The 20,493-nt window shown below is 41.5% G+C and overlaps 1 protein-coding gene across 3 annotated transcripts in view; it reads left to right on the forward strand.

The window, feature by feature from the left end:
* LOC124556784 overlaps nt 1-20,493 on the forward strand; it is a 191,495-nt gene that overhangs the window by 64,625 nt on the left and 106,377 nt on the right. The gene's annotated exons all lie outside the window — the stretch shown is intronic.

The raw sequence follows: 20,493 nt of genomic DNA on the forward strand, positions 1-20,493 counted from the left end.
AAAGATCATGAAAGCTGCACGCATCAGCAGTGTGTTGTCGTCCGCGAGTGTGTGCCGCAAAAGAGCAATACTGTGAACTTCCGATAGAGCCTGTCACAGACGAGTGTCTATTCACACCCTGCCGCGCTACGCTCTCGCTCAGTTATCATGTTATAACTGCTTAAATACATTTGCCTTATCTTATTGTGTTCAGTGTATGTTATGGTGATTGGCATACACGGCACAGTCTAATAAAGTTGTATTAACGTTCTTAGTTGTGTTGTGCGTGCAAGTTACAACACAAGTGAAGATGAGTGTGAGATTGTTGTCCGTGCGGTTTTCAATATCTGGTTAGCCCTCTGTTGCACCTACAATATCTGACAGTACCACTGACGAGTTTTTACGCTGGCTGGTTGATCAGCAAGGGTTTCTTACTGCAGCGTTGCAGCATCTCTGTCAAAAACAGGTGGTGTTCACCACAGCATAACACAATCAAACCCAGGTATTCCAAATGGTTGCCTCTGTTTGGGTCAGTCTCAGTCTACATCACCCGCTGTCACCCCTTGTACCTCCTGTTCCTGTTTTGCCTGTCACTACGCCGGTCGTTTATCCCCACGGTTTCCGGCTTACGATGAGTATGTTGAAGAATGGGAAGCCTACGAAAAACGGTTCCAGCAGCATTTTCACACATTTGGATTGATTGACGGATCTTATGCCAAGCTTTCTATTTGTCTTGGTTGCTGCCTCGCATTTATCAGCTCCTTTGGCAACTGTTCCCCCTGCGGGATCCATCTTTACACTCTTTTGATAACATGTACGACCTACTTTCGAAGTACTAATGTAAACAGACACATGTTATTGCCACTCGAGTTGATTTCTATTTATGCTGCAAGAAATTGGAACATACATATAAAACTTGGGCGGTTAAACTTCATGGTTTAAGCCGTCTTTGTCGCTGATGTACGTAAGGAGTTGTACGATGACTAAACGGTTCATGATGCGATCATTTAGTTGGCCCCCAGTCATGAGGTTTGTTCAATGTGAAAACCCTTTCCTCTCCAACGTTCTGACTACTGTACAATCGTTTGGGATTTCGAGGGCTGCGGGTACTCAATTTGAATCGTAGTGTGAGGTTGCAGAAGTTGAACCCACTTTCCCCCGCCATTTGTCAGACGTTTCACAGGGGGACGATACGGTGGCAGTGGTTCGCACGTAAGTGAAACGTCTCGACAGCCACCCCAACTCACTGCGGCGACCACACCTGCAGCAGTAGCACAGCAGGCCCGATAATGAACGACAGCGCAAGCGCTCCATGTGTTCCTCTTGTCCATCGCGTTTTGTCACTCATGATAGGTGAGATTGTTCTAAGCAGTGCGCTGTTTGCCGCCAGTACTAGAAAACGGTCCTCATTGCTCCTGTTTGTAACGCAAAATTCCAACAGCCTATTGCAGACGCTGACGTGGATGTCAGTTGTGTATTGGCAATGTCCATTGGAAATTATAGTCTTTTTATTGATGTCAGGATTTATCAGAAGGTTTTGCAGATGTAAGTTGTACATGGACTTGGTTTCTCGCCCTTTACCACCAGTGTCATGTACATCAGTCATCTACAGTAAACAACTCATTCTGATATTGGGTAGTTTCTCGGCCCCAATCACGTAGAATTCTGTGGTTCATCCACTGTCTTTTCTGGTGGTGAACAATGCATGCACCAGAAATTTGTTTGGTTTGGACACTCTTAACTTTCCAGGTTTACTATTTCTGAAGAAGTTAATCTCGTCTCTGATCAAGAGCCTTATACACAACTCAACTCTTTATGCTCTGAATTTCCTGCCCTGTTTTTTGTGGGCTTGGGTTTTGCCAATAATTTCAAAGCCCACATCACCATGAAACCTTTGGCCAGGTCCAGTTTCTTTCGGGCTCGCCCAGTACCAATGGCACTCCATGACCAAGTCAAGGCAGAGCTCAACAGCCTCACGGCCTCTGGGGTTGACCAACTGATTAAATCCAGCAAATGGACTACTCTCTTAGTCATTGTCATTGTCAAGAAGCTGTCGGTGGTTTCAAAGTTTCTGTCAATGTACAGTCCATCGTTGACTTGTATTCTTTGGTGTGCCCTGATGAACTTTTTGCTAAGCTCACTGGTGCTCAGTATTTTTCCAAGATCAACCAAATTGAAGTCTGTGTTACAATCTGCACTTTGACTCATAAATGACCAACTGGGTCAATATTTACTGTTAGTAACAGATGTGTCCTAGCATGAGCTGGGGGCGATATTAGCTCATAAATATTCTGATGGCTCCAAACGCGTATTGAATACACGTCGAAGACATTTAATTCGGCTCAGACTAGATATTCACAAATAGAGAAATAAACCTTCGCCATTATTTATGCTTTTAAGAAGTTCCATGTTTTCCTGTGTGGTGTAAAATTCCATCTCATCATGAATCACAATCCGTTTGTGTTGCTGTTTAACCCCTCAGCGTCATTGCCAGACAGCAGCGCATCTCCTTCAACATTAGGCACTATTCCTCTCTCAGTACAACTGCAAGATTCACTTCCGCCTCGTGGCTAAACATGCAAATGTTGACACGCTTGCCCATTTTCTGGTTGGTCCAGATCCATTTTTGATTGGGAGGAGCTATTCTGTTTCTGCGTTGACGAATGCGCTCGACAAACTGTCGATTGTTTTCCAATCACCAGTGCTTGGATGGTACAAGATAGTGGTACCGATCCGATTTTGCAGAAAGTGATACATTGCATACAACATGGCCTGATGTGCCTCCATCACGGGCTTCCGAACCTCTCCGTAACTACTATGTGTTTTGGCATCGTTTCTCTGTCATTTGATGGTGTTCTATCCTTTGATATGGACTATTGAAGTTCTCGTGTAGTGGTTTCTCTGGCTCTCTGTTTGGAGATCCTACAGTTGCTGCATTCTGATCACTGGGAGGTCTCACGCACCAAGGCATTAGCCCTTGGTCATGTTTTTTGGCCTGGTTTCTACAGCGACATCACTGGTTATGGTATGTTCTCAATGCACATGCAGCAAGCTGCCCCATGGCTAGCATTGTCTCTGTGACCCAACCTTCACAGACCGGAGACCGTCTCCACATCGATTTTACCAGCCCTTTGCTTAATGCGTATTGGTTAATAGTAATTGATGCATTCTCTCGATTCCCATATGTTGTTTTTTGCCTGTCAACTTCGGCCTCTACCACCGTGTAAGCCCTGTCAAAAAAAAATTTCCATTGAAGGTCTCTGATATCGGCCCTCAGTTTGTATCACAGGGGTTTTGTCTCCTTCTGCAGTTCCTGTGGGATTCACCACATTTTCGCCCCGCCCTTCCACCTGCAGTACAATGTTGAGGCCAAAAGGTTAGTTAGAACATTCAAAATGCAAATGGAAAAAGTATGTGACTTGGTCACTGCTTGACGTGGCCTTGGATCAGTTTCTGTTTTCCTATTGGTTCACGCTGTTCTGCGAAGACAGTCTCGCCAAACTGCTCCACGGGTGTCAACCCCGGGAACTCCTGCATCTCCTGTAGCCCAGCCAGGTACGCCAACGTGTGCAGCCGTTGGCCCATTTCCAGCTCAGTGTGGCTGTCTGGGCATGCAGGTTTGGTTGTTGCCCAAAATGGATTCTCACCGTGATCTCCTGATGCTGCGGCCACCGTCTCTTGTGATGTCTGTACGGAGTAAGGCCTCTGTGCATGTGATTATGACCAGTTACGCCTGCGTGTGGACAAGGACGACCCTGGCTGGGACACTGATTTCGCCATGCCAGTCTGCGTCATTCAATGGATCACCTGATATGGCTCAGTCCCTGCCATGACATACAAGGGATCCCTTATCACTGGTGGATGAACCTGGTGCAGCATCTCCAGTACCGCAACCAGTAACGGTGCGGCTGCTGTCTACACTGGAACCATGTTCTCCGCCTCAGCCTGCCAACTGTGGGGGCACCACCACCAGCAGGCCCTGGACATTATGTGGACATGAAGCTCACTCCACCAGCCATCCTACCATCTGGGTTGACGTTAGAAGGCAGACTGTGACACTACTCACACCACATGTACTCCCGACGATATGCCCCAGTAGCAGCATGTCATCTCAGTCAGAGCCTCGTGGAGGAAGATGCCATGGACATCTCAAGAATTGGAGCTGTTCCCCAAGGGAAGAGGAATGGAGTATTTCTTGCATACTTGATAGCCGTGCACATTAGCATCATGTTGTCATCCGTGAGAGTGCGCCGTGAAATGCAATGTTGTGAACTTCCAATAGAGCCCACCACAGTCAAGTGCCTATTTAAACCCTGCCGCACTACGCTCACGCTAAGTTATATGTTATTACCGCTTGCATACATTTGGCTTACTTTATTGTGTTCAGTGTATGTTATGGTGATTGGTGTATATGCTACAGTCTAATAAAGTTGTACTAACATTCTTGGTTGTGTTGTGTGTCCAAGTTATAACATTAACAAAAACAGTGAAATAACAATATGAATTTGGATAAATTGCTACCTACCACATAGAGGAGATGTTGAACATCATTCAGACACATTTGAAAGTAGACTGTTAGTGATTTTTAAAATAGATATCAGAGAAAGTTCTTTATCACTCCGACATACTTGCATGCATGCACGCAGGGCCACTGTTAAGTTTTGGAGCTGTGACGAGTACCAATCTGAGATGAGGTAGGTAGTGGATCCAGAAGAGCTGAGGGGAGGTGGAGAGATAACGGGTTAAGGGTGGAGTAAGATGCTGCTGCACAGCCTGTAGGAATGAACTGAGGCATGGCTGGTACAGGATGTTGGGCTGCTAGACTGCAGCATTGGTAGTGGTGTGCTGGGGGGAGGGGGGGAGGGAAGTGAGACTAGAAGCATAGAGAGGGAAAAATATATACTGATAATCTGGGTGGGGCTAGTAGACATGTGAGGATGAAGTGGGAACAGGGAAGGGTAGGATGTGTGCTGTATGTGGATGCAGTAAGACCTGGCTGCAGTTCGTGAACAGGTGAACATGCTGTTACGTTTGGTCAGTCACCTTCAGGCTGCTGCCTCGGTGTGTAGTGGTGAAGGAGAACCTGGTGTGTTGCATGGGACATTTCAGGTGTCACTTGTTTTGCTCACGGGCTCAGCTCAGCTCCTGAGGCACCTCCTAGCACGCACGATGCAGTGGATCTGCCCTCACAGCAGGGTAAAGTGGCGGGTGGTAACGTGTTCGCGTCGCTTGAAGCGGAGGGCCAATGTGGAGGCTGGCTGCCTGGTCTTGCCCATTCACCCTGTTAGTGGACAGTTGGCCGATCCTTCAGCAGGGTCTGAGCAGGCTCACAGGGGGAGGGGTTTACTGGTTATTGGGACTTTTAGTGTAATGTGTATTATGGAGCGCCTTAGGCAGATAGCGTTCAGGGCTGGAAAGAAAGTCAATGTGCACTTTGTATGACTGCCAGGGGGGCCTCATCAAAGATGTGGAGATGGCCTTGTTGGTGACTATCGAGCGTGTAGGGTTCTGTCGTCTGCAATTTGTGGCTCACATCAGCACCAACGATACCTGTCGCATGGGTTCTGAGGCGATCCTCAGTTCGTACAGGTGGTTGACGGAGGTGGTGAAGACTGCTGGCCTCGTCCACGGGATGCAAGCAGAGCTCGCAATTTACAGAATTGTTCCCAGAGTTTATTGGGGTCCTTTGGTTTGGTGCCAAGTGGAAGATCTTAACCAAAAACTTCGTCGACTCTGTGACGGACTTTCCTTGATAGGTCAGGAGTGCACTACACAAAGGAAGCAGCTACTTGGGTAGAAGAGTATTTGTGAAGTGCACATGAGGGTTTCTTAGGCTAGGCGGTAGTTTGCGTTGCTCATCAGTTGATTTACAGCAAGTGAAGTCAAATGGCATTCAGAATAAAGACACCGACTGTCACAATTTTATTTGTAAACTGTCGAAGTATTTGTAATATAGTTTCTGAATTTACTGCCCTCCAGGAAAGGTCTCGTGCTCGGATTATTCTTGGCACTGAGAGCTAGCTGAAACCCAAAGTGGAAAGCTCCGAGATATTTAGCGAATCATGGAACATATATTGGAAAGACAGATTAAAGGCCATAGGAGGGGGTGTGTTTGCTGCAGTTGACAAAATCATTTTCTCTATTGAGGCCAAAGTTGGGTGTTACAGCGAAACTGTCTGGTCACATATAATAGGTGTAAGTGAAACTTTAGTTAATTTTTCAATGTTTTTACTGGCCACCCGATTCCGCTGTGGCAGTTTTAGGGTCATTCAAAGAAAGTCTACCATCAATAACGCGTAAATACTTAGATAATGCAATAGTAGTTGGTGACGACTTTAATCTACCGATTATAGACTGGGATGTCTATGGATTTATTGCGGGTGGGGTGGGGGGTACAGATAGACAATCATGGGAAATACTTTTGAAAATGTTTTCTGAAAGTTGCCTAGAGCAGCTAGCTCAGCAACCCACATGCAATGGAAATATCTTAGACCTTGTAGCTACACATAGGCCAGATCTTAGCAACAATGTCAGTATAGAAATCGAGATTAGTGGTCATGATGTCATTATAGCAACTATGATTACAAAAGTTAATAAATCGGTCAAGAAGGTTTGGAGAGTGTTTCTGATAGATAGAGCGGATAACAAGTTACTAACATCTCACTTATACAGCATCACGTAGCACCAGTAAGACGGATGTAGAAGCATTATGGACAAAGTGTAAGCAGATTGTAGATCGTGGTCTGGAGAGTTATGTGCCTAGTAAGTGGATAAAGGATGGAGAAGACCCACTATGGTTTAATAACAAAATTTGTAAGATGCTGAGGAAGCAGAGCCTGTTGCACTCTAGGTTCAAAAGGGGCTGCACAAATGATGACTAGCAAAGGTTAGTAGAGACTCGTGTGTCTGTGAAAAGATCTATGCATGAAGCACACAACTGCTACCACCATGACACCTTGGTAAAAGACCTGGCAAGGAACCCAAGAAAATTCTGGTTGTGTGTAAAATTGCTAAGCGGGTCTAAGAGTTCCATTCAGTCCTTTGGTGATCAGACTGGTGTGGCAGTATGTTGTCCTCGACGGTGAGTATTCATCAGAGACAAGGGTATTGTCTGGAGTGCTCTAGAGAAGTGTGATAGGACCTCTGTTTTTCTCTATATAAATAAATAAGTTTAAAAACAAAGATGGTGGCAGGTCGATAGACACACAAACAAAGTGAAAGCCGAAGTTTTAAATTTTATGTTCAAGAAATCGTTCACACAGGAGAACCACACAGACATGCCATCATCACCATTAGACAGACTCCCGTGTGGACGACATAGGAATAAGCACACTTGGGGTAGAAAACAACTGAAAGATGTGAAAACAAATAAATTACCAGTTCTGAATGGAACCCCAGTTCGATTTTAAGAAGAGTACACTATGCCATTGGTCGCTTACTTAGCTTGCGTTTACCATTAATCTCTCGCCCAGAACCAAGTCTCAAGCGCCTGTAAAAAGGCGCAGGTGACTCCAGTGTATAAGAAAGGTGAAAGAACAGGCAAGCATAATTACAGACCAGTATCTGTTTGCTGCAGAATCCTTGAACACATTCTCAGTTCGGATATAATAAAGTTTCTTGAGGCTAAGCAGTTTATGTGCACAAATCAGCATGGATTTAGAAAGCATCACTCATGGACACTTGGCTTGCCTTTTTCTCACATGATACACTGAGAACGATGGGTGAAGGTAAACAGGTAGATTCCATATTTCTAGATTTCCAGAAAGTATTTAACATGGTGCCCCATTGCAGGCTGTTAACAGAGGTACGAGTATATGGAATAAGCTCACAGATATGTGAGTGGCTCAAAGACATCTTAAATAATAAAACCCAATATGTTGTCCTCGACGGTGAGTATTCATCAGAGACAAGGGTATTGTCTGGAGTGCTCTAGAGAAGTGTGATAGGACCTCTGTTTTTCTCAATATAAATAAATAAGTTTAAAAACAAAGATCCTGGCAGGTCGATAGACACACAAACAAACACAAACATACACACAAAATTCAAGCTTTCGCAACCAACGGTTGCTTCGTCAGGAAAGAGGGAAGGAGAGGGAAAGACGAAAGGATGTGGGTTTTAAGGGAGAGGGTAAGGAGTCATTCCAATCCCGGGAGTGGAAAGACTTACCTTAGGGGGAAAAAAGGACAGGTATACACGCGCGCGCGCGCGCGCGCGCCCACACACACACACACACACACACACACACACACACACACACACACACACATCCATCCGCTCATACACAGACACAAGCAGACATTTGTAAAGGCAAAGAGTTTGGGCACAGATGTCAGTCGAGGTGGAAGTACAGAGGCAAAGATGATGTTGAAAGACAGGTGAGGTATGAGCGGCGGCAAATTGAAATTAGCGGCGGATAACGAGAAGAGAGGATATACTGAAGCGCAAGTTCCCATCTCCGGAGTTCTGACAGGTTGGTGTTAGTGGGAAGTATCCATATAACCCGGACAGTGTAACACTGTGCCAAGATGTGCTGGCCATGCACCAAGGCATGTTTAGCCACAGGGTGATCCTCATTACCAACAAACACCCGCTAATTTCTAATTTCAATTTGCCGCCGCTCATACCTCACCTGTCTTTCAACATCATCTTTGCCTCTGTACTTCCACCTCGACTGACATCTCTGCCCAAACTCTTTGCCTTTACAAATGTCTGCTTGTGTTTGTGTACGAGCGGATGGATATGTGTGTGTGTGTGCGCGCGCGAGTGTATACCTGTCCTTTTTTCCCCCTAAGGTAAGTCTTTCCGCTCCCGGGATTGGAATGACTCCTTACCCTCTCCCTTAAAACCCACATCCTTTCGTCTTTCCCTCTCCTTCCCTCTTTCCTGACGAAGCAACCGTTGGTTGCGAAAGCTTGAATTTTGTGTGTATGTTTGTGTTTGTTTGTGTGTCTATCGACCTGCCAGCACTTTCGTTTGGTAAGTCACATCATCTTTGTTTTTAGATATATTTTTCCCACGTGGAATGTTTCCCTCTATTATATAAATAAATAAGTTGGCAGACAGGGTGGGCAGCAGTCTGTGGTTGTTTGCTGATGATGCAGTGGTGTATGGTAAGGTGTCGAAGTTGACTGACCACAGGAAGACACAAGATGACTTAGACAAAATTTGCAGTTGGTGTGATGAATGGCAGCTAGCACTAAATGTGGAAAAATTTAAATTAATGTGGATGAGTAGGAAAACGAAACCTGTAATTTACAATACAGTATTACTAGTGCCACTCTTGACACGGCTCGTTTAAATATCTGGGCATAATGTTGCAAAGCGATAGGAGATGGAATGAGCATGTGAGAACTGTGGTAGAGAAGGCAAATGGTTGACTTCAGTTTATTGGGTGAATTTTAGCAAAGAGTGGTTCACCTATAAAAGAGACCGCATATGGGATGCTGGTGTGACCTATTCTTGAGTACTTCTCGAGTGTTTGGGATCTGTACCTCGTCCAATTGAAGGAAGACATCAAAGCAATTCAGAGGAGGGGTGCTAGATTTGTTACCGGTAGGTTCGAACAAAACGTAAGTGTTATGGAGATATGTTGGGAACTCAAATGGGAATCCCTGGAGGGTAGGCAGCATTCTTTTTGGGAAACACTATTAAGAAAATTTAGAGAACCGGCATTTGAAGCTGACTGCCAAATAATTCTGCTCCTGCCAACATCCATCACACATAAGGACCATGAAGATAAAATACAAGAAATTAGGGCTCATACAGAGGCGTACAGACAGTCCTTTTTCCATTGCTCAATTTGTGAGTGGGACATGAGGGGAAATGACAAGTAGTGGTACTGGGTACCCTTACCACGCACTGTATGTTGACGTGTGAAATATCTATGTAGAAGTAGATGTGATGTAGATGAAGGGTATGTGGGCAAGTGAAGGTTTAGGCAAGGAGTCTTTTAGGGATCAGGGATACGTTACAGGAGAGTTTCCACATGCACATTTCAGAAATTCAGAGAAGGTGGTGTTCATAGGGACATAAGCTGTGATGCACCCTTTGAAGCCAAGCACAAGCACACCATGTTGAATGGCATATGCGGCAAGTCATTGGCCACAATTTGACGTGTTTGCATATTTTGCTAAATCTTAAGTGAAATATGATACATGATCATTATTTTCTCCCCTTTAAAGATTTAAACTGCAGGTCCACATGTGAGACTCAATAGCACAGATGAAATAGTGAAAGAAAGAAAGAAAGAAAGAAAGAAACATGTTCAGGACACTTGCAACACTTTTGGTAATCATCTGTGTACTGGTGTTGCAAAGAAATGTGATTTTTTAAACGAACACACCTGTACTAGATGTATTTAAAAGAAATTAAAACACTAGGTGCAAAAAGTTAATATTGTTAGAGAAACTGCTAATAGAAAAAATAGCACACTTGTGTTATTTAAGGATAAGTACTGAATTAATTTAATAACATCCTTGGAACTATTCCCATTCTGTCAGGCCTGACTAAATTAATCTGCCTATGTGGAGATTACTTCACTCATCAATTCCCTCACAACATGGTGTAACATGCGAATTTTGCTATTGCTGCTTTTCATGTGCTACATCATACAAACCATACATTGTCATGTCAGATACTAATGGTATGCTTGACTATATAAGTGCTAGAATAATTTGACAATTTTTGTATCAATTTATACATTTACTCCATTATGTGTTGTGGATTACTGAGAAGCACGTAACTTTCAGGAGTCGAAATTCTTTGTACTGACAATAGACAGATATGAAAATGGGTTGGGGGGAGAGGAGATACTATCCTAGCTTTTGAAACCATTAGTTTCTTCCTCAGAGAGGAAAGGAGGATTGGTTGGGGAAGGCCAAATAGACATCAGGTTGAGCGAGATCTGCCTGCTTGGAGGGTAAGGGGAGATAATCTAAAGGGTGAGACATCGGGGAAAGTAGAAGTTCAAAGGCAGTACATTAGCAAGCAATGTCCTGGTTTTATTCCAGATTTAATAGAAGGTGAAGTAAGGAGAAAAAAAAGTATCAAAAGAATGAGAAATGAAATGAATAGTGAAATTAACCCTTTCATGGTACAGACATGCTGTCTGCATTCCTTGCTGAGGGCGGCTTTAATTATGGCTGTCCTGCTTGCGAAATGCTGGTGCCTGTGCTGAGGAGCAACGTTCCAGCTTATATGAAATACATATCATCCAATTTTTCTAAAAACTATTTGCTGAAAAAAAAAATATTTCTGCATATCTTTACAAAATTTTAAAGTGTTTGCAGAGGAAAAAACGCATTGCGTAAACTTTGAATGTGATTGATCTTAGCTCATACATTGCAGTGGATGACGTGTAGACAAGATATCAAAATTTTATGCAAAATTGTGAGCAGAATGATATCTCATTTCATTCACAAGTTATTGGATTTTGTATCTGACAGACAGTTGCATGCAATGTACGCATTCACGTCCTTGCACATCACAAATCATGTGGTCATAACAATTTTCATATCTCATAATCATTCAAGATATTGAAGCAAGTTTTTGTTTTGTTGTGTGTGTGTGTGTGTGTGTGTGTGTGTGTGTGTGTGTGTTTTATGCAAATGATAGGTCACAATGAGGCACAGATGTTGTATGACAAATACTTGAAACTTAGTGTTCACTGAGACATGGAAGTAACTCACCTGCAGTGGTGAGAGGTCAGTGGCTCAAGATGCATATGGATGTCCATAGCAGTGTAGGAAAACCCGAGCGGTGCAAGTCTACATGTCCACAACACCCGGGGAATGACGTAGCAGAATGTGTGTACACGTCCACAGCAGTGAAAGGGTTAAGAGTTAGGATGGAAGCGAGAAAGAAAATGAAAAAAAAATGTAAAGATAAAGTGGAGTTACAAAGATGAAAAACAAGAAGTAATTGAGTGAATAATTGAGAAAATAACTGAAGAAAATTACAATGAAAGGGAAAAGAAAGAAAAATTGGGAAAAAGGGAGTTGGGGGGGGGGGGGGGTGGTAGTAGTGATCAAGTTCAGGAGGGTGACAGTATATTAGGATATGTTGGAGAGCAGATTCCCATCTGTGAAGTTCAGGAGAGCTAGTAGTGGGTACCTTCAGTCAGGAGGGTAGAGCATGCGCAACAACTGGGTAGTAGGTCTGGGATGACAATAACTTTTTTTTAGATACTTTCAGGTGATTTCCAGGTGAAAGAGGAGTGGGATTGGATTTGAGGCTGATCAGAGCTTGATTAGCGTCATTTTTGTGTAATGGGAGGCTCCGTGTGAGGGGTTTGGAAGGTTTACCGGGCATGAGATCTGTTTGACAGGGACTTTGAAACCTGCTACAATGAGGATTTTATTTCACACACACACACACACACACGGTAGAAGTTGTGACATGGATGATTTAGTGTCCATGGCCAAGGCATGCAACAGGTCACAATTAAAATGCACAGCTAGTAATAACAACTGTTTATTCTTAACTAAGAAATGGAACTTGGTACACTGTTTCTGTGGGTGAGTGTCCAAACTGAAAAGCCAATTTCTAATGTTGCCTTATAGGTGCTCACAATGATGAGGTCCAAGAATGCCGTAGTCGGCTTGGCTCTAAATGGTTCTAAGCACTATGGGACTTAACATCTGAGGTCATCTGTCCCCTGTAGTCGGCAGTGAGCAGATTGGGTGATGGTGGATGATTAGCAATAAGGTCCCACAGGGCCGTAGGCTTGTGGGCAGTTGATACAAAAGTCCCTTGTGTTGAGCTTCACTATGGCAGTGACACAGGTCCAATGTAATGAGGCACTCCATGGCGTTGACGGAAGTCCATTGATATGTTGAACAGCTGGTGTTCATGGCGGGGCAATGGCGAACATGATTCCATTTGATGGGCTGCAGATGCCGCCAGCCTTAAGCCCAGAGTCTGTGCTAAATACCCACCAATGGATGCATTCTTGTGGGGCATTCATAGGGCATGTGATTTCCTGTAGGAAAGTGGTGCCTGTGACTGCAGCACTGTTTACTCTGATCTGTGCACTGCGTATCGGCATGGCTGGCACCACCCAATGCCGTGGAGGCTATGTGAAATTTGATTGAAAGCAGCCTGATTTGTGTTGATGTATGCCATTTTTGTGCGATCTTATGGGTTTGTGTTACTAGTGGGACAGGTCTGTGGCTACCTGCACTACATGTATGTAAGAATGGTGGCTGTCCGGTGTGTATGGTATATGCGGGGGGGGGGGGGGGGTTAGGGAGTTCTGTGTAGACAGATATGATCACCTTTTGAGGAGCCCACACTTTCTGGCATTCCTGCAGGTTGGTCTGTATGGAAAGAATAGAGTCATTAAGAATAGTTTTGTGTGTCGAGGTGCTCAAAAGCTAAGTTTCTTTGCCATGTACTCCCCTCAGTGGTGCAGCTTTTGTCTGCAGGGAGGGTGGTGATAAGAGTGCCTTTGGATCTCAGATGTCTCCGTATTCATTGTTTTTTGTCATACCTTTCAGGAAGGGTTGGAAAACTGAAAGAAGTGAGGAATTCCCGAAATCCTGGGGGAGAGGAGGAGAATCCCAATGGGATTTGGGTTAAAACTGTTCATCTCAGTTATTTGATTGTGGGTTAAAATTGTTTAGTGAAATGGTATTTCCAGTTGATGTTGGACCTAGATAACAGATCTTTGGCTCCTTTACTTCATGTTCCCATACAAGAGATGAGTCACCACCAACATTGTCTCATGCTCTTGTTCCACAATGCGCTACAGGAAATAGATTTTAACCCAAGACATTGTGCACAATCTGCTGATTGGAAGGTAAGTCACCATGTCTCTCCCTGTATTATCACCTCACTGATCATATTCTGATAATGAAAATTTCTTACACTACATAGATATGATTTAACTGTCTAGGGTTTAAATGCCACCACACTGACATGCTAAGTCACCTTGGCTGTGGTAGTGACTTTAATTTTTCGAGAAACAAACTTCTGAATGATTTTCTGAAAACAACTCAAATTTTTGAGTGTTTACTGAAATTTAGTAAAGGCTGTAGATGAGACCACAAATAAGCGAGAGAAGTAGCAGGAGTGCTTGTAGATTGCCCTTTAGCTACCCATATTCTAACAGAACCACAGAATAGACTCTTGTTACTTATTTTATGTAGGGTGAAGTGGGTATTATTATTTTGTCTTGTTTGGTGTACTGAGGACCACATGAAATAACTTAACATCTTTCTTTCGTTCTTTTTCTTTCCAGTAGTTTTTTATTGTTTCCTATGTTTTTCTTTTTTCTTCTGTCCATACTGCACTTTTTCTTTGTTTTCTTGGGGAAGCCTGTGAAACGTTTTACTTTTGCCCTGAACTTTTCATTTTCTCCTATTTATTCTTCCATTATTTCTATTTCCTCGGGTCTGCTGAGGATCCACGTCATTGATGTTTTTGAGTTTCTGTCAGAAAAGTAAAAAAATTGTTTTTGTTGTAATTTTTTTTTTTTTTCACCTAGGCTTTTTAGGTATCCATAGAGTACAACTCTCCTCTTCCTCATTGTGTCCAATATTGGATTTATTCTTTTGTAAACTTCTTTATTACTCATTAATTTCCATTTTCTATTGTCATGTTTTGATCCCAAGATTTTCCTGATTGTTTTCCTTTGCTTCTTTTCTATTTCACCAATTGTGTGTCTGTATTTAACAAAAAGCATCCTGAAGCATAAGGGCATTCTTGTCTAATGATAGTGTTGTAGTTATTGTAGTGCCTGAGTGTGGCATTTAAATAGATTTCGTGTTACATAGGTGTTTTGTTAATTGAAAAGCTACTTCCATTTTCGTTGTCCTTGCTAAGTTAGTTTCATTGTCCAAAGCATTTGGTTGTATTAGTTCACCTACATAATTAAATTTTGTGGCCTTCTTTATTCTGTCATTATCAGTTTTCATGTATTTTGGTGCCTCATTCACATCTGTCATTATTATTATTATTATTTTGTAGATTAGTTCTCTAAGGACCACAATCAGATGTTTTTCATAAATTCACTGCATCTATCATGTTGTTCATTTTGATAGCTGTCATGAAGAGGCTTTAGATCTGTCATCTTCAGGTCAGATACTCATTTCTTCTTGATCGTTTTTAATATTTATGTATCAGCTTATTACTGTTCTACATGTTGAAGATGTAGTTCATCTATCTGCAGGCCTTCATTCTTTGTAGTTTACCATAAAACCAAACTCCATATTTTCATGTTGTATTTTGATTTTCTCTATTTTAGAATTACATTATTTTGCTATTTATGTGAAAGCACAAATGTTTATTGAAGTTTGGAAAGCTATTTCCAGTTTTCTGACTATTGCTTTCGATGCTTCTATATCTATCCTAGTAGCTTCCATCCATGTGCTCAAGAACCATTCGCACATTTTATTGTTTTGTAAATCCTTGATTCTGAATAATTCCAGTAACAGCTTCATTGTCAACTCTTATCGTTGTCACTGTGATCAGTTTATTAAGCCCAGTTGGGAGACATGTAGTCCAATGATTTATACAGCTGCTTTACTATCGACAATAATCTCAGCTGGTATTCTGGATACTGCAGCTGATGTTTGCTATCAATTAGTACAGATAATCGGCACACCAGTGTAAAGACAAAACTCCTCTGGATGTGGGTAGTCGTGTACAAAGATCACCACTGTGATCAGTGTTACTATAACACACCAGAATCTCTGCGCTGGCATTGGTTTTGTTCATTATACTTTGATCAGAAATGCCCTACAGATACTGAAGGATTTCTTTGTCTTGGATTACGTTGTGAACTATTTGATTTTCTAGCTTTCTAGGTATTGTTATTACTGCATATGCTGTATTAGGTCAAGTTCCACATATCAGGAACACAAAAACTCCTGCTGCTTGCCTGTAAGGGAATCATTAGGTGACCCTTCTTCTGTATCACTGTCCTCAATGAGTTTAGTTTCTGTAGGCTTATGCTCACTCACAATAAAGCATTCCAAAATTTTCTTCGTGCAATGAAACAGACCCATTTGTAGATATCCATCTTACATTTGATGAATTTTCAAGCCGAATTTAAATGACACTGGCTCTGAAGCAATTCTGAACTCTTTCATCAAATCACATATGAAGGGAACATTGTCCTATGCTGCCAATGTTAAAGTATCAAACTTTGTGACCAATTATCTTATAAAGTTTTCAAGACAACTACTTCCTATTTTTCACAATTAATGACTGTACTTTTTTAGATAAACTGAACTAGATTTATTACAAAAATTCTATATGAGGTGTGTTACAATATTTTCCACAAACACTTAATTCTCCAGGCAGAATTTTATAAATAAATGAACATAAAAACTAAACAAAATAGGATATTTTTATTATTTTAGTTCCCGTATGTTTTAAGTCTTATTCTTGACATGCTTTAAAAATTTCATTTATCTATGTACAGTGCTTTTTGAGGTAATGGGTCATTTACAGAAGGAAAATAAAAAGTAGTTCAGGGATGTTGTACAAATTTTTTTAATTACGGACATTTATACACACTACCAGCCCTGACTCTGTCATTCCAGAATTGTCTTGGACAGTATTCTGTGCCCTCTTCAGTGTTACAATCACCTAATGCTAGCCTTCTTCTTTACTGTCGTGCTTCCTTTGTCATTTACTGAACAGCAAATTCTGCTTGACACATGTGAAGCACATGTAGTTTTCACGGTCCTTTACGTGTGTTATGCCTTAACTTCTCCATAACCCCTGTGTTTTGCCTGAACTTCTCCAGAACCTTCAGTATTTCATAGTTCCCAGCGTTCGTGTTATTACAGCAATAGACACTGCTAACTTCAGAGTCATGAAACCAACAATAACATTGTAGGCATGTGGCACTACACATTACTGAAGGAAACAGTCACATTCTATGTCTTCCCATGCAAACATTTCTATAGTAGTTCTGGATTTGCTAAATCTGTGAATATAGGTTTGATTGCCACCATTACTGTCAAAGGAAGAGAATGTTTATGTATACACACATTTAGGTTACCAGAAAATTCGGCTTTCCTATACTTTATGCCAAACACTATGGAACATGGTCACTCCAGAAACATTATTCTTGTTATTTATGCTCCCTTCACTGCTTACACACAAGTTTTCTGCAAATAGAGATGCAATTTCAATTCTCACGTATCTGTTACCCACAAATTGGCATTTCTTTTGTGCTTAGTCATTATATAGAATAACAATATATGCAAGTAAACTACAGAAATCACTGGATAGGACATTATTTTCTGACAAACACATGCCAGAAATGAAGGACTGATTAGTTTATTTGTAATGTCAACTACTGAGACATAACAGTGGCATGGAAACATGGCATTCTCAGCCTTCTAGGCTGTGTAGTTCCCAAAATACGATTTTTCAATTCTGAAAATGTATATGAGGTGGTGGAAATTGTCAGTCACATGTCAAATTTAAAAACATTATTTGAAGATCTTAAAATTGTCTGTCTTCAGTGAATGATACACGAAAATGTTCAGGAGATAAAGTTCATCATGGAATAGAAAACAGGAAATGTAAAATTTCGTCAATTTTGGCATACAGTCCCATCTTAATGTATTAAGTTCTTTCTCACTGTTACCTGCTATTAAGTCACTGTCACTGTAAGTGGGGGAAAGTGACTGGAGTGTTTGAGCTTCACAAAGTGACGAGGATCAGCTTCATTTCTTTCAAAACCTAGCTCAGTAATGTGGTTGTTGGATACTCTATTCCAAGAATCAGAAGCTTTTTTTAGTCCATATAAAATGTTCTGTAAATGATACACCTTATCAGAGCCATCATCTCAGGTTGTTTCACATCATCTTGGATTGTTTCACATAGATGGTCTGCTCCAAATCGCTACACAAAAAGTAGTAGACACATGTATTTGGGTAATATTAAAATGCTCATTTGTAGCCACAACTGCTAGTGTGCAAATAGTGGATGTACATGCCACTGTATTAAAATTCTAATCATAATTAACAGTTTTTTGTTGTGAAAAACCCTTAATTACCAATCTAGCCTTAAGTTTATCAACAGAACAATCAGTGTTCATTTCTGTTTTGTAAATCCGTTTGCAAGGAATGGTTCTTTTCCCTGAAAGAACAGCTTCCAAAATTCAGCTCTGATCATCTTGCAGTGCATCTATTTCTTGGTCGAGTGCTTCCTTCCAGTTGTCTTGTTTATCTAATCTCATGATTTTGTGAAATGTTTGTGGCTCTTCACAATCTTTTAAATCAGAAGTTATATAAACTTTGTTTGTTATTTGCTGTACGAGTGCTGACTAATCATGTAACTGTATTTCTGTTATTTATTGTCTTGTAGCATCATTGTCAGTTTTCTTTTACAATCTTCACGTTGAACGCCAGCTTCAGGGTTATCTTCAGTTGGAGTTTACCTGAAATTCTTGATAAGGAGTATCCATAGTTACTATAACAGGCACGCATTTCTTCTGAAGTTGATGTCTTTTCCTGAGAATGATATCTCTTGATCCGATTAATTTATTTTTTGATGACATATGATAATCTTCCATGTCTTAATGAATCAAGATTTCTTTTCCAGCTTCCTGTTTTCTTTCTTATTTTCCATTAAACATGAGTGTAGCAAACAGATCCATTTATACTGTCTGACAAAAAAAGTGAAGCACTGAAAAGAGGAGGAGGAAATAAAATGAAACTTGATGGTTTGTACAGATGTTGTTGTTGTTGTTGTTGTTGTTGTTCTTGTGGTCTTCAGTCCTGAGACTGATTTGATGCAGCTCTCCATGCTACTCTATCCTGTGCAAGCTTCTTCATCTCCCAGTACCTACTGCAGCCTACATCCTTCTGAATCTGCGTAGTGTACTCATCTCTTGGTCTCCCTCTACGATTTTTACCCTCCACGCTGCCCTCCAGTACTAAGCTGGTGATCCCTTGATGCCTCAGAACATGTCCTACCAACCGATCCCTTCTTCTAGTCAAGTTGTGCCACAAACTCCTCTTTTCCCCAATTCTATTCAATACCTCCTCATAAGTTATTTGATCTACCCATCTAATCTTCAGCATTCTTCTGCAGCACCATATTTCAAAAGCTTCTATTCTCTTTTTGTCTACACTATTTATCGTCCACATTTCACTTCCATACATGGCTACACTCCATACAAACACTTTCAGAAATGACTTCCTGACACTTAAATCTATACTCGATGTTAACAAATTTCTCTTCTTCAGAAACGCTTTCCATGCCATTGCCAGTCTACATTTTATATCCTCTCTACTTCGACCATCATCAGTTATTTTGCTCCCCAAATAGCAAAACTCCTTTACTACTTTAAGTGTCTCATTTCCTAATCTAATTCCCTCAGCATCACCCGACTTAATTCGACTACACTCCATTATCCTCGTTTTGCTTTTGTTGATGTTCATCTTATACCCTCCTTTCAGGACACTGTCCATTCTGTTCAACTGCTCTTCCAAGTCCTTTGCTGTTTCTGACAGAATTACAATGTCATCAGCGAACCTCAAAGTTTTTATTTCTTCTCCATCGATTTTAATACCTACTCCGAACTTTTCTTTTGTTTCCTTTAGTGCTTGCTCAATATAGAGATTGAATAGCATTGGGGAGAGACTACAACCCTGTCTCACTCCCTTCCCAACCACTGCTTCCCTTTCATTTCCCTCGACTCTGCCATTTGGTTTCTGTACAAATTGTAAACAGCCTTTCGCTCCTTGTATTTTACCCCTGCCACCTTCAGAATTTGAAAGAGAGTATTCCAGTCAACATTGTCAAAAGCTTTCTCTAAGTCTGCAAATGCTAGAAATGTAGGTTTTCCTTTCCGTAATCTATTTTCTAAGATAAGTCGTAGGGTCAGTATTGCCTCACGTGTTCCGACATTTCTACGGAATCCAAATTGATCTTCCCCGAGTCGGGTTCTACCAGTTTTTTTATTTGTCTGTAAAAAATTCGTGTTAGTATTTTGCAGCTGTGACTTATTAAACTGATAGTTCGGTAATTTTCACGTGTCAACACCTGCTTTCTTTGGGATTGGAATTATTATATTCTTCTTGAAGTCTGAGGGAATTTCGCCTGTCTCGTACATCTTGCTCACCAGATGGTAGAGTTTTGTCAGGACTGGCTCTCCCAAGGCTGTCAGTAGTTCTAATGGAATGTTGTCTACTCCCGGGACCTTGTTTTGACTTGGGTCTTTCACTGCTCTGTCAAACTCTTCACGCAGTATCATATCTCCCATTTCATCTTCATCTACCTTCTCTTCCATGTCCATGATATTGTCCTCAAGAACATCGCCCCTGTATAGACCCTCTATATACTCCTTTCACCTTTCTGCTTTCCCTTCTTTGCTTAGAACTGGGTTTCCAATTGATTTACACCTCGTGAGATAAGCCTCTACATCCTTACATTTGTCCTCTAGCCATCCCTGCTTAGCCATTTTGCGCTTCCTGTCGATCTCATTTTTGAGACGTTTGTATTCCTTTTTGCCTGCTTCACTTACTGCATTTTCATATTTTCTCCTTT

This window comes from Schistocerca americana, chromosome X (genome assembly GCF_021461395.2).
Source record: "Schistocerca americana isolate TAMUIC-IGC-003095 chromosome X, iqSchAmer2.1, whole genome shotgun sequence".
Lineage (NCBI taxonomy): Eukaryota > Metazoa > Arthropoda > Insecta > Orthoptera > Acrididae > Schistocerca > Schistocerca americana.